This window comes from Sarcophilus harrisii, chromosome 2 (genome assembly GCF_902635505.1).
Source record: "Sarcophilus harrisii chromosome 2, mSarHar1.11, whole genome shotgun sequence".
Classification (NCBI taxonomy): domain Eukaryota; kingdom Metazoa; phylum Chordata; class Mammalia; order Dasyuromorphia; family Dasyuridae; genus Sarcophilus; species Sarcophilus harrisii.
The window spans coordinates 356,533,397-356,546,507 of NC_045427.1; the positions used below are offsets into that span (position 1 = coordinate 356,533,397).

Consider the following 13,111-nt stretch of genomic DNA (forward strand, 5'->3'; position numbering starts at 1 on the left):
GTAGACAATATAAAATACTTTGTTGTATACCAATAAGAAAAATTCTATATGAACATAATTATAAAACACTTTTCATACAAATAAAGATATTGCTCTAGAGTCTTGCTCTTATCAAGGATACCCCAAATGAGGTTACAAAAAGCTGGATATGAATGAAACAACTGAGCAAGTCATATTTTTTTTATTTGTTTGTTTTTGGTGAGGCAATTGGGATCAAGTGACTTGTTCAAGGTCACACAGCTAGGAAGTGTTAAGTGTCTGAAGTTGAATTTGAATTCAGGTCCTCCTGACTTCAGGGTCAGTGCCATCTAGTGCCCCTGAACAAGTCATATGAGAGGAAAAAGTTCTAAATCACTACGGCAAATTAAAACAACTCTGGGGTATGACCTCACACTTATTATAACTGATTAACATGACAAAAGGAGAATGATAAATGTTGGAGGAGATGTAGAAGAATTAGGACAGTAATGCACAGCTGGTGGAGTTGTGAACTGGTCCAATCATTCTGAAGAATAATTTGAAACTATGCTCAAAGGTCTATAAAACTGTGCATAGCTTTAGATCCAGCAAAGGTCTGTATCCCAATGAGATTAAAGAAAAAGGAACAAGATCTATGTACAAAAATATTTATGGCAATTCTTTTTGTAGTGGCAAAAACTGGAATGTGTAATGACTTAACAAGTGTTGGCATATGATTGTGATGGAATATTATTTTGCTAAAAGAAATGATGAACAAGATAGTTTCAGAAAAATATAGGAAGATTTATATGAACTGATGCAAAATGAAGTGAGCAGAATAAGCATAATATCATACACAATAACAGCAATGTTGTATGATAATCAACTATGAAGGCTGATCAATTCTGATTAGTATTTTGATCAATAAAATGATCCAAGATAATTCTAATCAACATTCTAATTCTTATGAAAAATGCTATCTACCTGAAGATAGGTAGTAGGAGATAGATAGGAGTAGATAGGTAGATAGGAGAAGTGATAGAGTCAGAATGTAGATTGAAACAATTTTTTCACTTTATTTTTCTTGCTTCTTTTTGTTAACATAGCTAATAAGGAAATACGTTTTGCATGATTTCACATGTATAACTGATAGAACTTCTTGTCTTCTCAATGGGTAGAGGAGTATTAGGAAAGAGGGAAAGAATTTGGAACCCCAAAATTTTAAAAAGGAATGCTAAAAATAAATAATATAGTCATTTAAAATAAACAAAAAGGGGAAAATTCAATTAGATAAGGATTTGTCATATATAGATTACTGTTTTAAGTACTGGAGGGGATACAAAGTTTTAATTTTATGGGAGAAGACAACACAAAAAAAGAAAGCTAAAAAGTTGGGAAGATGGCATTTGAGTGGGAGAAGGGAGATGGTGGAGAAAGAAGTCTAGAGAGTCAGGAGCAGAGTCCAGAGAGGAGTAAAGGAATGTTTATGTCTGGCCTTGCCACTCCTCAGAAAGGAACTGACCTATTATAGGAAAGAGCCACAAAAACAAAAGAATTTTCTAGGGCGATAATTTGTTTTGGAGGAGGATGGATTTCAGGGAAAATACAATGAATTCCATCACCCTTGGCCCTTCATTAGCCACCTACCTATGTTTCTGCCTTCTAAGCCTGGAACTTTCCTCAGTGCCTGGCACCTTCTCCCCCTGGAACATCCTTCCACTACACCACCTCTCTTCTATTAGTGAAGGTCTCCATTTTGGGGATGGCTTCAAGATGGCCAAACTTCTTTCCCTTTACAACTATGATTTTGTTTCTCCATGCTCCCCAAAGACTCTGACAATAATCCTTTCTAAGTGGCTAATTTCCCTTCCATCCTCCGTTTTTCAGCTTCCTTTTATGTGTTATTTCCCCCATTAAAATATAAGGTCCTTGTAGGCAGGAATCTCTCTCTTCCTCCTTCCCCGCTTCTTTCTTCCCCCCCTCTCTCTTCTCCTCCCTCTTCTCTTTTCCTCTCCCTCCTTCCTCTCTCCCTTCCTCTCTCTCCTGCCCTCTCTCTCCCCCTCCCTTTCTCTGTCTCTCTCTCCCTCTCTCTCCTTCCCTTTCTCCCTCTCCCTCTCCTTTTCCCCCTCTCTCTTTCCCTCTTTTTCCTCCCTCTCTCCCTTCCCTCCTTTTCTCTCTCTCGGCCCCTCCTTCTCTCTCTCTCTTTCTTCTTCCCTCCCTCTCTCTTCTTTCCTCCCCCCCCCCCTTTTATTCCCTTTCTTTCCTCTCTTTGTTGCATCTGTATCCATAGAGCTCTCTGCCCTATTTCAATATGGGAAGCGGGGGAGAGAAGATACTATAAAACACAGAAACCAATGATACAAAGTATTATGTATGTACTGAAATTTTTTTTTTTTAAGTTTTAACACAGGGCATAAACTCAATGTTAAAAGTCCAAGAAAACTTTTTGAAAAGAATAATATAATACATGGGAAGAAGCATTGTAACCAACCAACTTAGACAAAGACAAAAGGAAAATAGAGATTTTAAATCTCTTTCAAAGACTCAAAAAGCTACATAGTAGAACAGGTCATCAATGTAATAACTGATGTAAAGTCATAAAAAGAGGAACAATCATTGAGAAGTATGTGTATGAAATTATTCCAAGATGTGCCCAGATAGAAATCAATTCTTAGACAACAGAAGATAAGGACTTCAAAATTCCTTCAGAAAAAATAATTCCTAATAGAAGAACCAAGTTTTCAGTTATAGTTGAAGGAATGGTGCATTGTGAAATACCTTGTAGGTACTCAAGAAATATTCATTGCCAGTAATAAGTCTAGGAAAAAAAATATTTTTACTCATCTTTTACATTGGACTTCAATATCAGGTAATCTTGTTTATTCAAGTTCAACTGTAAACTCATACACATAGTTTAATAACTGTTTCAATTTAAAAATTAATAACAGAGAACAATAAAGAATTAAGAAGCAATGTAAAAAGCTTTGGGTGGGGGTGGCATCTTTAATTAAATGGAGTCAATAGGGAGTAAGGGAGAGATTAAAATGACTTCCATTTTTTTTTTCTAATGGCCTTTGGTCATTGACTAAAGTTGAGTAATTTTCTGATTGACTGTAAAGACAATTCAACAGAGAATAGATAGTTTTCTTCTGCAATCAAACTCCAATATATAGCCACTGTTCTTTGTGGGTATACATATTTGTTCCATATGGAGAGATGATATGCACTACCCTTCTAATTTTTTGTAGTTATCTAAAACAAATTAAGATTGAACAGAAGTTGTGGTGTTAGTATACAAAATTTCCCTAAGTCACATGTGATTCTAAATTCTGATCTATGGAAATATTTGATTATATAGTCTTCATGTAAATAGCAAACTATGATTTATTAGGAGATGAATTTATGTGTGCATACAATAAAATATTGATGGCCAGATGTGGCAGTTAATCAACTAGATCTACACCACTGAAACCTTCCAAAAGATTTCATCTACATATAACCAGAACATATGACAATATTTTAAAATTTAATAATGAGTTAAGTCTGGTTAGTTGACTATTTGAGAATATGGATTTAAGATTGACAAAATTCTTTCACCAAAATTCTAAATTTCCTTGATTTATGATGTCTTCTGGCATATATTACTGAAATGATGAAATGTGTATGCTTATTTATACAATTTATTAATATAACATATGCAAATTAAGTCAGATTTTAAATGAGATATAAGAGGTAGCTTTCAAATATTTAAATGTGTTTATATATTTATATATAAAAGTTTAATAATATAATTTGGTGGATACATTTCAGAAGACTATAATAAATTCCTTAAATCCAAACCTATGATAACCAGTGCAGATTTTTTCAATAATTATATGAATTTTGAATGAGGAAATCAGGCCCAGGATCACTAATTTTTAACTAGACCTCACATTGTATAGTTTTTGATAGCATTCTAGACATTGCAAAATCTGATTTTCTCAATAACTTCATGGGGAAGGATATTACTATCCCCATTTTACAGATGTGGAAGATGAGAGTCAAAAGAGTGGAATGCCTTGTCACATCACTAGTCTATGGAAAAGTTGAGCATAGAAAACAAGTCATTTAAGTATTGGCCCTGGTTTCTAACCATCACTTCAAAGCTACTTCTTTATTTTACATCTGTCTCCCATCAAGTCATATAACTAAAGGAAGCCTATTTAATGATAGGAGAAGTATGAGACTAGAACTACAAGTCAGAAATATGTTAGAAAATAAGATTCAGGATTAAGAAATCAAAAAGTCCAAAGACGTAACTATAAAGACAACTGACAGGGCAAGTGAGAGGCATATGATGTTTTTTAAACAAATTGCAGCATATTATCAACAATGGTTTGCTTGGCAAAGGGGATATTATTCATGAAATATATGATTAGAAAAGAAATTGGTCCAGCTGTGGAATAAAAATGAAGGATAAGCGAGCAGCCCAAATGTTATATTGGTATTTAACTGCATATTAAATGACTAAAGAGAAGGTTTCCTCTCCTCATTTCTGAATTTGTATTTATGGAAGCACATGGAAAAAGCACAGGAGGAAAAGAAATTGATATATTGCAATATACACCAATGGAAAGATTCTCATCAGTGAGTTCATAGATCACTTAAATATGATTATTATTATTGTATCATAAAACTATTTTAATTTTATACATTTTAAGTGGAAGTTTGTTACTCCTAGAATCAATGTATTTCAACAAAAGAATACCTTTTATTATTTTATTATCAGAAAATACAGGAAAGTAATTTTATATAATTTTACTTTCCACATAACTACTCCTAATACTCCTCTCCATATAGTATTTTGTTTCTACCCCTTTTTTGTATTTGTGATATGTTATAGTAAGTCATTTATGCACAAAATCTTAGCACTGGAAGAAACTTAAAGATGACCTAGTTCAACCTATACTGGAGCAAAATTTTCTTCCCCAGTGCCTCAAATTGATGGTCATCTATCCACTTAAAAACTTCAAAAGATAAGGAACTAATCAATTTGTAAGACATTCTGTTTCACATTAGGACAGGTCTGATGTTAGGAAATGTTTCCTTTCATCAAACCAAAATGTGCTTCTTGATAACTTCTACCCACTATTCCTTATTCTCATCCTTGGGTCAAATAAATTGTGAATATATGTCTTTTCTCTATCTTAAATCGTGTCAAGCACTATATGTTACCTATATTTTGTATCTCACCTACCATCTAAGAACAGGGTTGTCAACACATAATAGGTTCTTAATAAATGTTTACTGAATTAAACTGTTGAAAGTATCATCTCTATAATTTGAGGGATATTTGTATCTACCAAGAAACTAATGAAAATAGAAGTACAGTCAAGTATACATTCTGTGATTAAGATTAGTTTTGAGGAGAGCAACTCAACTCAATCCCTCCCATCCCACTTAAAGTAACTAAAAAGATACTAAGTATTATCCTGAAATCTTTATAAAATGGGAAGGCCTATGTTGAATCAGTCAAGAGCATTAAACAAAATGTGAAAAAGTACTTCATTTGGAAGGAATGAAAAACCGATGGAAGAAATGAAATGACACTACATAGGAAATATATTGGGATTTATTGAGGAGATTTAGTCATATCATACAAGTTTGGGATAAAAGAACTTATTCATTTGAAACCCAGAATTCTCCAGTGACAGATCAATCTAGGGGAGAGAACAGCTCCCCTAAGAGAGAACTGTTTGAGAGTGGGGGAAAGAAAGCCTCTGACTTCTCCTCTTGCTTGTCTAGAGATGACTTTGTGAATCTCAAAAGGTAGTGAGACTGTGGACATTCCAAGAACATCTTAGCAGGGCCCCTAGAACATCTAATGATTGGGAGTCAAAGACAAATTATACTTGCTGAGGAAAAGCAGCTACAGGATTCTATAACAGATCAGGAGAAAGCCATACCATACTTCCAAACAAAACTTCATGAAGACTCCCTAAATGGAAAAAAAGGATTCCTAACTTTACTATTACATGTTTTCACTAAGCCTCAGACTACTTTCTCATGGATTCTGCGGAGGTCTTCCTTGGAAGGCAGCCTTAGTCTCAGTTACAATCAATAATTAATCCAAAATCGCAGCCAGCTGCTAAAAATGCAAACGTTTATTTCCCCTTCCAAATTCAGCCTGGTTAGTTGAGGCCTATCTCTCTGCCTGGCTCCAAGAGATCTTGTAGCTTTGTCCTTGGCTTCTGCCTCTGCTTTCTTCAGCCTCCAGTCAGCTCCAACTCGTGGCTTCTGAATCTCTAGTCTGTGGCGAGTAGTCTTTTCTTCCAGAGTGTTCTATCTCAGAGCCCTGTTGATGTTCTGGAGAAATTCTTCCTAGCTCCAAGAGCTTCCTCCATATATATGATCTCCCAAAGGTTAACTCCTCCTTCTCGAGGCAGGGATTATGGGTTATCTCCCAGAGTGCTCTCTGGTCCTAAGAATTTCAAGGAAGGTGTGAATTCAGACTAAGCCAGCCCTGAATGTGAACTCCATTGAGTACTTAGATACTTGAGCTCCCTAAAGGTGTGAACACAAGCATTGTTCAATCAGTTCCACTTAGTATCTTGTTTCAAGTTCTGGCCCAAAATAACTCTAAGATTAAATTAACTCCAATGTCTTTAACACTTTGTAAAGAAATGTCTTAACACTTTAGTAAAGATTCCAACAGATTCTCCACCTATTTGTGGGGGAGGAGCTGCCTTTGGGTTGGGCCAGTGTTTTGTACCATTTGTTTTTATTATGCCACTGTAGTAAATACCCACCTCTAAAAGCTAATTAAGTATAGCTACCTAACTGATATCAACTGGTAATTAATGGGGGAAACACACCAGTAAGATCTCAGGAGCAATAATACTAGGGGGGAAAAAAAGCAAGTTAGAGTTACTCCTAGATTTCTGAGGGAAGAGGCAGCCAGCTTTCCTTGAAGGACCTACCCTCCCAATGCTAGGAAGAATTTAGGTGAATGAACCCAGAGAATGCATGACACTAGAAAACATTTAGTTAAAAAAAAAAAAAAAAAACAAGAGTTGGGGGTCATAAATATGCTCTCCAAAAAGAAAAATACAATAAACTGTTGATTAAATACTTCATAGGCAACCCATGTTGCCAAGATGTGACAACACTAAGAAACATTTTTGTACTTTACCTCAATATATAATTTGGCTAGAAATTAGAAACTGAAAATAAAAGTGCATCTGCTGACCAAAGGATGTTCCAAGAACTGGAAATCCCGGGGAAAACCAAAAAAGGGAACAATCAGATAAACAAAACAAATGCTGCTGTCAACACAAAAGCGTAAGTGAACATGCTTCCTAACTGTTGTAATTCTATGTGGAAATGCAGATTCAGAAAGGCCAATGGGGACATAAAGTGGCTAAAGGATAGGAATAAATGGGAGGAGGAAGCATAATTATACAGTTGTGTCCCCACCTTAAGAAAAGTCTCAAAAACCACATTTATAGAAAGAAATGAGAATTGTTTCTCAATCATTCTTGATATTCTACTGAGAAGGAACCTCTAAGTTGTGCAAATGGAAGAAGGGAGGTTTATTTTAAATCAAATTGCAACAAAAATCAATGAACTACAACAAGAACTTACATGTGTATAGCGCTTTAAAATTAAAAAGAACTTTCTTATCTTATCTTATTTAGTTTTTACAACTCTGGGAGATAAGTAGTTTTTTTTTTTTTTTGTTTTGTTTTTTTGTTTTTTACAAAACCTAAAGGTGGAAATGAATGTTATCCTCATATATTGAAGTACTCTCATGAAGAAGGGGTATTAGGTTGGTCTATTTGACCCCATGGGGCATCACTAGTCAATGAATACAAATAAAGAGATGAAGGTTTCAGTTTTATATACAAAAAAGTTTCACAAGTTATAGTTGTTCAAAAATGGAATGATTTGCCTGGGACATAGTGAGATATTAGTCACATAGAGCTTCAAAAAGACAGTGGAAGATCATTTACGGGGGATATTGTAAAGGGGCATTCCTATTTAGAAAGGGTTGAACTAGATTATGTCTAAAGCTCTTTGCACTTCTAAGATTCTAAGAATACATGAAGCTAAGCTTCACAACTTACATGTAGTAACTAGTAAATGGCAGAGCTGCAATTCAAATCCAGTCTTTAGATCCTAAATTCAGTATGTCCTCTACTTCACCCCTCTGAAAAAAAACCATTAAACTACCCAATACCCTATCTTCAAAATAGTAAACAACAAATATCCTTGTTCAATTCAAAGAAAACAGATAAAAAACTTAACCATAATATATACCTATGTATGTGCATATTTTTTTTTCATTTTCAGAACAACAAAAGCAGACATTAGGCTCAGAATGTAATCAGTAAGCTTTTTGTTTTATAAAGTAGGGATTATTAAGAAGATTCCATTCATCTCATTATCTAATACTGATTGACCTTAGTCTATGGGCAAAGCAGTTTATCAAATTATGTGAAGGCTACCAAAAAAAAGGCTAAGATACAATTCCTACTCATAAAAAGTTTATAATCAAATGGCACACTTACATATATATGTGTGTGTGTGCGTGTGTGTGTATATCACACGCACACACACACACACACACACATATACATATATATAGGTCCCATTCAGCTCTAAATCTATGAGCTGGTGGCTTTTCTAGAAGGGAAGGGCAGGTTTAAATCAGTGGTAGCAGATGTAATAGAGACTTCAGGGGCCATCCAGCCTAACTTGTACCTGAAAAATAACACTCTCGACTTAGATTTTTCCAAAAGACAGCTGTCAAAAATCATGGCATCAACTGATGTTTATTGACATCCTCTGACACTGTCCAGAGGAGGTAATTGGGGTTTACTCAACCTGTCTATGCTCATTCAGGGAATTTCCTGTCTACCACAGATGTAGTTTCTGATTCTTCTTCCCACCATTTCACAGGATTTAGAGCTGGAAGAAGGAAGCAGAGGCCATCTGTTTTAATGCTTTCACTTTATAGAGGAGAAAACAGAGGTTGAAGAGGGTTAATTCATTTGCCCAAGGTCACACAGTAAATATCAGAGGCACCAAAGTATTTGCTACTGCTGCTGTTGTCATTCAGTTGTTTAATTGTGTCCAACTCTTAGTAATCTCATATTTGGTTTTCATGGCAAAGATACTAAAGTGGTTTGCCATTCCCTACTCCAGGAGTTTAAGGCAAACAGAGATTAAGTGAGCTATCCAGGATCACACAGCTAGAGTGTGTCTGAGGTAAAATTTGAACTCAGATTTTCCTGACTCTATGTCCAGGATCCATTGAGCTGCCTCAAAGTATTTGTATTTCATGAAAAGAAAATGAGAAAACTTGAGAATTTAATTTTATATCTTTTTAAAGGAATTTAATTCTATGAAGTTAGATATGCTGTAAATTTCAGGGTTGATCTTTGTTCTCATAGCAATACATTGTAGAAAGAATACTAAGATACAAATAGACCTAGTTTCTAGTCTTGGTTCAACTGTGTGAATTAGGAAACCCATATAGTCTTCTGAGCCTCAGTTATTTTTTTTTTTATCTCTAAATGGCAAAGTTCAATTTAATTTGGTAAACATATATTAAGTGTTTGTTCTCCATATAAGACTATTTTTGATGTAGATTATTCAAAAATGAAACCAAAAAAATTATATATTATTACCTTTTTGCTGGTAGGAACTAAGTAAAGTGGAAATAAAATACATACATAAATAATTAAAATAAAAGTTAGAATATAACTAAGTTATAAGAGGGATCAAATAAAATGGCCTGAGAAATTTAAGGAAGGAGGCATGGGAAGGCTCATCAGGGAATGCTTCAATGAAGAGGTAGCAGCTGAGTGATCATTCCAATTCTAAAATGATGTGATTCTATATGTTAGAAAGAATCTGCAGCTAGACAAAAAGGCAAAATCTGAGGATTAAATGTATACAACCTTCTATTTAATTTTTTTTTAATTTACTTTCTTCACATATGCAATTTCCAATATACCAAATACAAATATATATGTTTTGCATATAACCTGATTTTAAATTCAAAGGCATAATATTAGTGTCTTAAAACCTATTGCCCATTCATCTAAATATCCAAACATGATATTTGAGTTCAATTCAAGTACAAAATGCCACTTAACCATCAAGAATAAACATTAAAAATATACTAACATATGGTTTATAACAGTGTTTCCAAATTGCAATGAAATATCCTCAGTACTGCAATGCTAACTAGAATATCTAAAGAATGATAAATTATTTTACTTTTCAAATTCCTGGAGAGACTATGTCAAAAAGCAACATTTTAGTAAACTAAAGGACCCAGTATGTTCCTAAAGCATATCTTTTATCTTCATGCAATTCTTTCTGCTTATTTCAGTAAGTGTTCTGATCCCATAGGAAAGATACAAGCAAAGGCAATTCAGATCTTATTAAGGTTAAGAAGGAAAAAAAGTAATCATTACTGACTTTAATAATATAAACTTGAAATATCATTGCATTTTCGATGTATACTGCCTAAGCAAAACAATATTCCTAAAGATAATATAATAGAACAACAACTATATTTAAAGTCAGAAGTCCTGGATTAGAATACTGACTCTTCACTTATGATTTAAGTGATCTTTGTAATTCCCATATCATCACCATACTCAGTTTCCTCATGGGCAAAATGATGGGATAAAACTAGATGACCTATATAAAGTTACTTCTAGCTCTAATTTTATTAAAAAATTTGAAATTAAAAATTAAAACAGAAACAGAAATATGTAGTAGGCATGTAAAAATCTTTTGAAGTTTCTGAAAGAGAAAATTAAAATATTCATTATAATTTTAAGGCAAACAGCATTTTTATTTCTAAGTAAAGAAAATTAATAATGTCAGTATATGACATAATTGAAAGTTTCTTATTGACATACCTGTAAGTCATATGTAGGTGAGAGATGGCCAAGCCTGAAGTAAGACTTCAATAAAGGTTTTTAGTGAAGCAGTTCCAACTTTATCTTTCTTCAGACAGTGCAAAGTTGTCCCTCAGCTAAAAAGCAAATAAATTCCATATTACTATCTTGTCTGAAAAGTCTTAAAACAATACAAAATGAACTTTCATAAGTAGAAATCTAGAATCATGCAATCCTTCACAGAATCATAAGAGTTAGACTAGAAATTCAAGGGATTTCTGAGATCAAATAAAAAAAACCCTCATTTTACAATTGAAGAAAAATGATACCTGAAGAAGATAAGTAACTAATTCAAAGGTTATATTATTCAGACACAGGTCTTCTGATGTTCTATTCAATCACTTTTTACATACACGAAGGAAGGTAGTGTGGTACAGTGGAAAGAACAGTGGATTTGGAGATAACAGTATACTTAGATTCAAATCTCAGATCTGTCACTGACTACTCTGTGTATCCTTACACAGGTCACTTATACATAAGTCCTATTAGAATTAGATAATCTCTAAAGTTCCTTCCAATTATAACTCTACTATGATTCTATTCCTTGATAATGATTAGGAAAAGGGAATGAATCTTAGAGCATAAAAGTGCCAAAGAGAATATCTAGTTCAACTCTCTCATTTTACAAGATAATTAATCAATTTAATTTTAATATGAAATATTATCCTTCAAATATGTTATCATACACAATTAATAGTCCCATTTGTGTACTAAGAGACAACTGGGCTGCATTACAAAATGTAAGGGCTATAACTGGGGCATGAAAGACCTTTTAATATTATGTCTCATAATTTTAAAAAGAGTCAACTGCAGCAACTTCTACCAAGTCAATTTATTGATTGGTAAAAGTAGGTACCAAGCTCTCTGAGCATATTAGTTCAATTAAAAGCAAATCAACAAAGAAATTTCATTTCCTGAGTTTGCAAGGTCATAGTGCTACTGAAATTAGCCAGCTCATTTTATAAGTACTCCCAACTTCCCACTCCAAGTAATAATAAACTTGGTGGTAAAGCACTTGGCAAGCATAATGAGCTCACCCTTAACACCACAAAAGAATAAACAGCATATATCCAAAACAGGACAAGATATTTGTGCATAAACTAGGCAAAGTTTTAAAATTCTGGGGTTTTTTATTTGAAATTATAATCATTGGAGCTTCAGAAATAATGAAACTCAATAACCTAGAGTTCAATACCTCCTCCCAAATAAATTACTTAGAAAAGATGCCCTATTTAATAAGAACTTTGGGAAAAACTGGAAAGCAATCTGGTAAAAATTAGGCTTAAATCAATATCTTGTACAATATCTACAACAAATTTATGATGGATACATGATCTGAATATGCAAATTCATACCATGAAAAATTAGAAGAGACACAAATCATATGGTTTGCATAATTATGGGTAAAAGATGTTTTCTTAACCAAAAAAAAGGGATAGGTACAATTACAAAGGATAAAACTGAGAATGTGAATTACATGAAATTGAAAGGCTTCCCCATAAACAAAATTAGTGCATCTAGAATAACGAAGAAAGTAATCAAATAGTAAAAAAATTATTTGTATCAAATTTCTCTATAAGGGTTTATTATCCAAGATATACAGACAATTCACCCATGTACACACACACACACACAAACACACACATAACGAAAAGCAATTAACTCATAGATGTAGATAAGTGGTTAAAGACTATAAATAAACAATTCTCAAAGGAAGAATTGTAGTCTGGTAACAATCACATAAAAAGTGTTCTAAATGACTATTAAGAAAAGTATAAATCAAAATTATCCTGAGGTTTTACCTCATACCAGCAAATTAGCAAGATGACAAAAGACGAGAATAGTAAATGTTGTAGAAGCTGTGCAAAGATATAATGTATTGTTGGTATGGTGAGAGTGGAATGTAGCCCAAAGTAGTGCAGGCCCTATCAAGCCAGCAGTAGGTCTTAGGAGTGACTAAATCAGTTGAACCAATACTTTCTGAAGATCTCAGCCCATAGAAGGTAAGGGGATCAGAAAGAGATAAAAGTGATGAAGTTTGAATCCCCTCGATTCCCAGTGGTGATGAAGTTAGTGGCAATAAGAGAGTTGTTAAAAATCTCCTTTTAATTGGCCGCAGGTTTAAAGTGAAAGAATCTACTTATTCCCAAATTGTTAATTACAAAATGAAAGTTTATTGTTGGATAGAAACCAGT

General features: G+C 33.7%; 1 protein-coding gene across 6 annotated transcripts in view; it reads right to left on the bottom strand.

The window, feature by feature from the left end:
- The window catches only part of TRAF3 (TNF receptor associated factor 3), a 158,993-nt gene that overhangs the window by 72,224 nt on the left and 73,658 nt on the right, over window positions 1–13,111 (bottom strand). For all 6 annotated transcript variants that reach the window (XM_031953210.1, XM_031953209.1, XM_031953208.1 and 3 more), the window contains one exon: window positions 10,878–10,993. The gene's annotated coding sequence lies outside the window, so the exon portion shown is untranslated. The remainder of the gene's footprint in view (window positions 1–10,877; window positions 10,994–13,111) is intronic.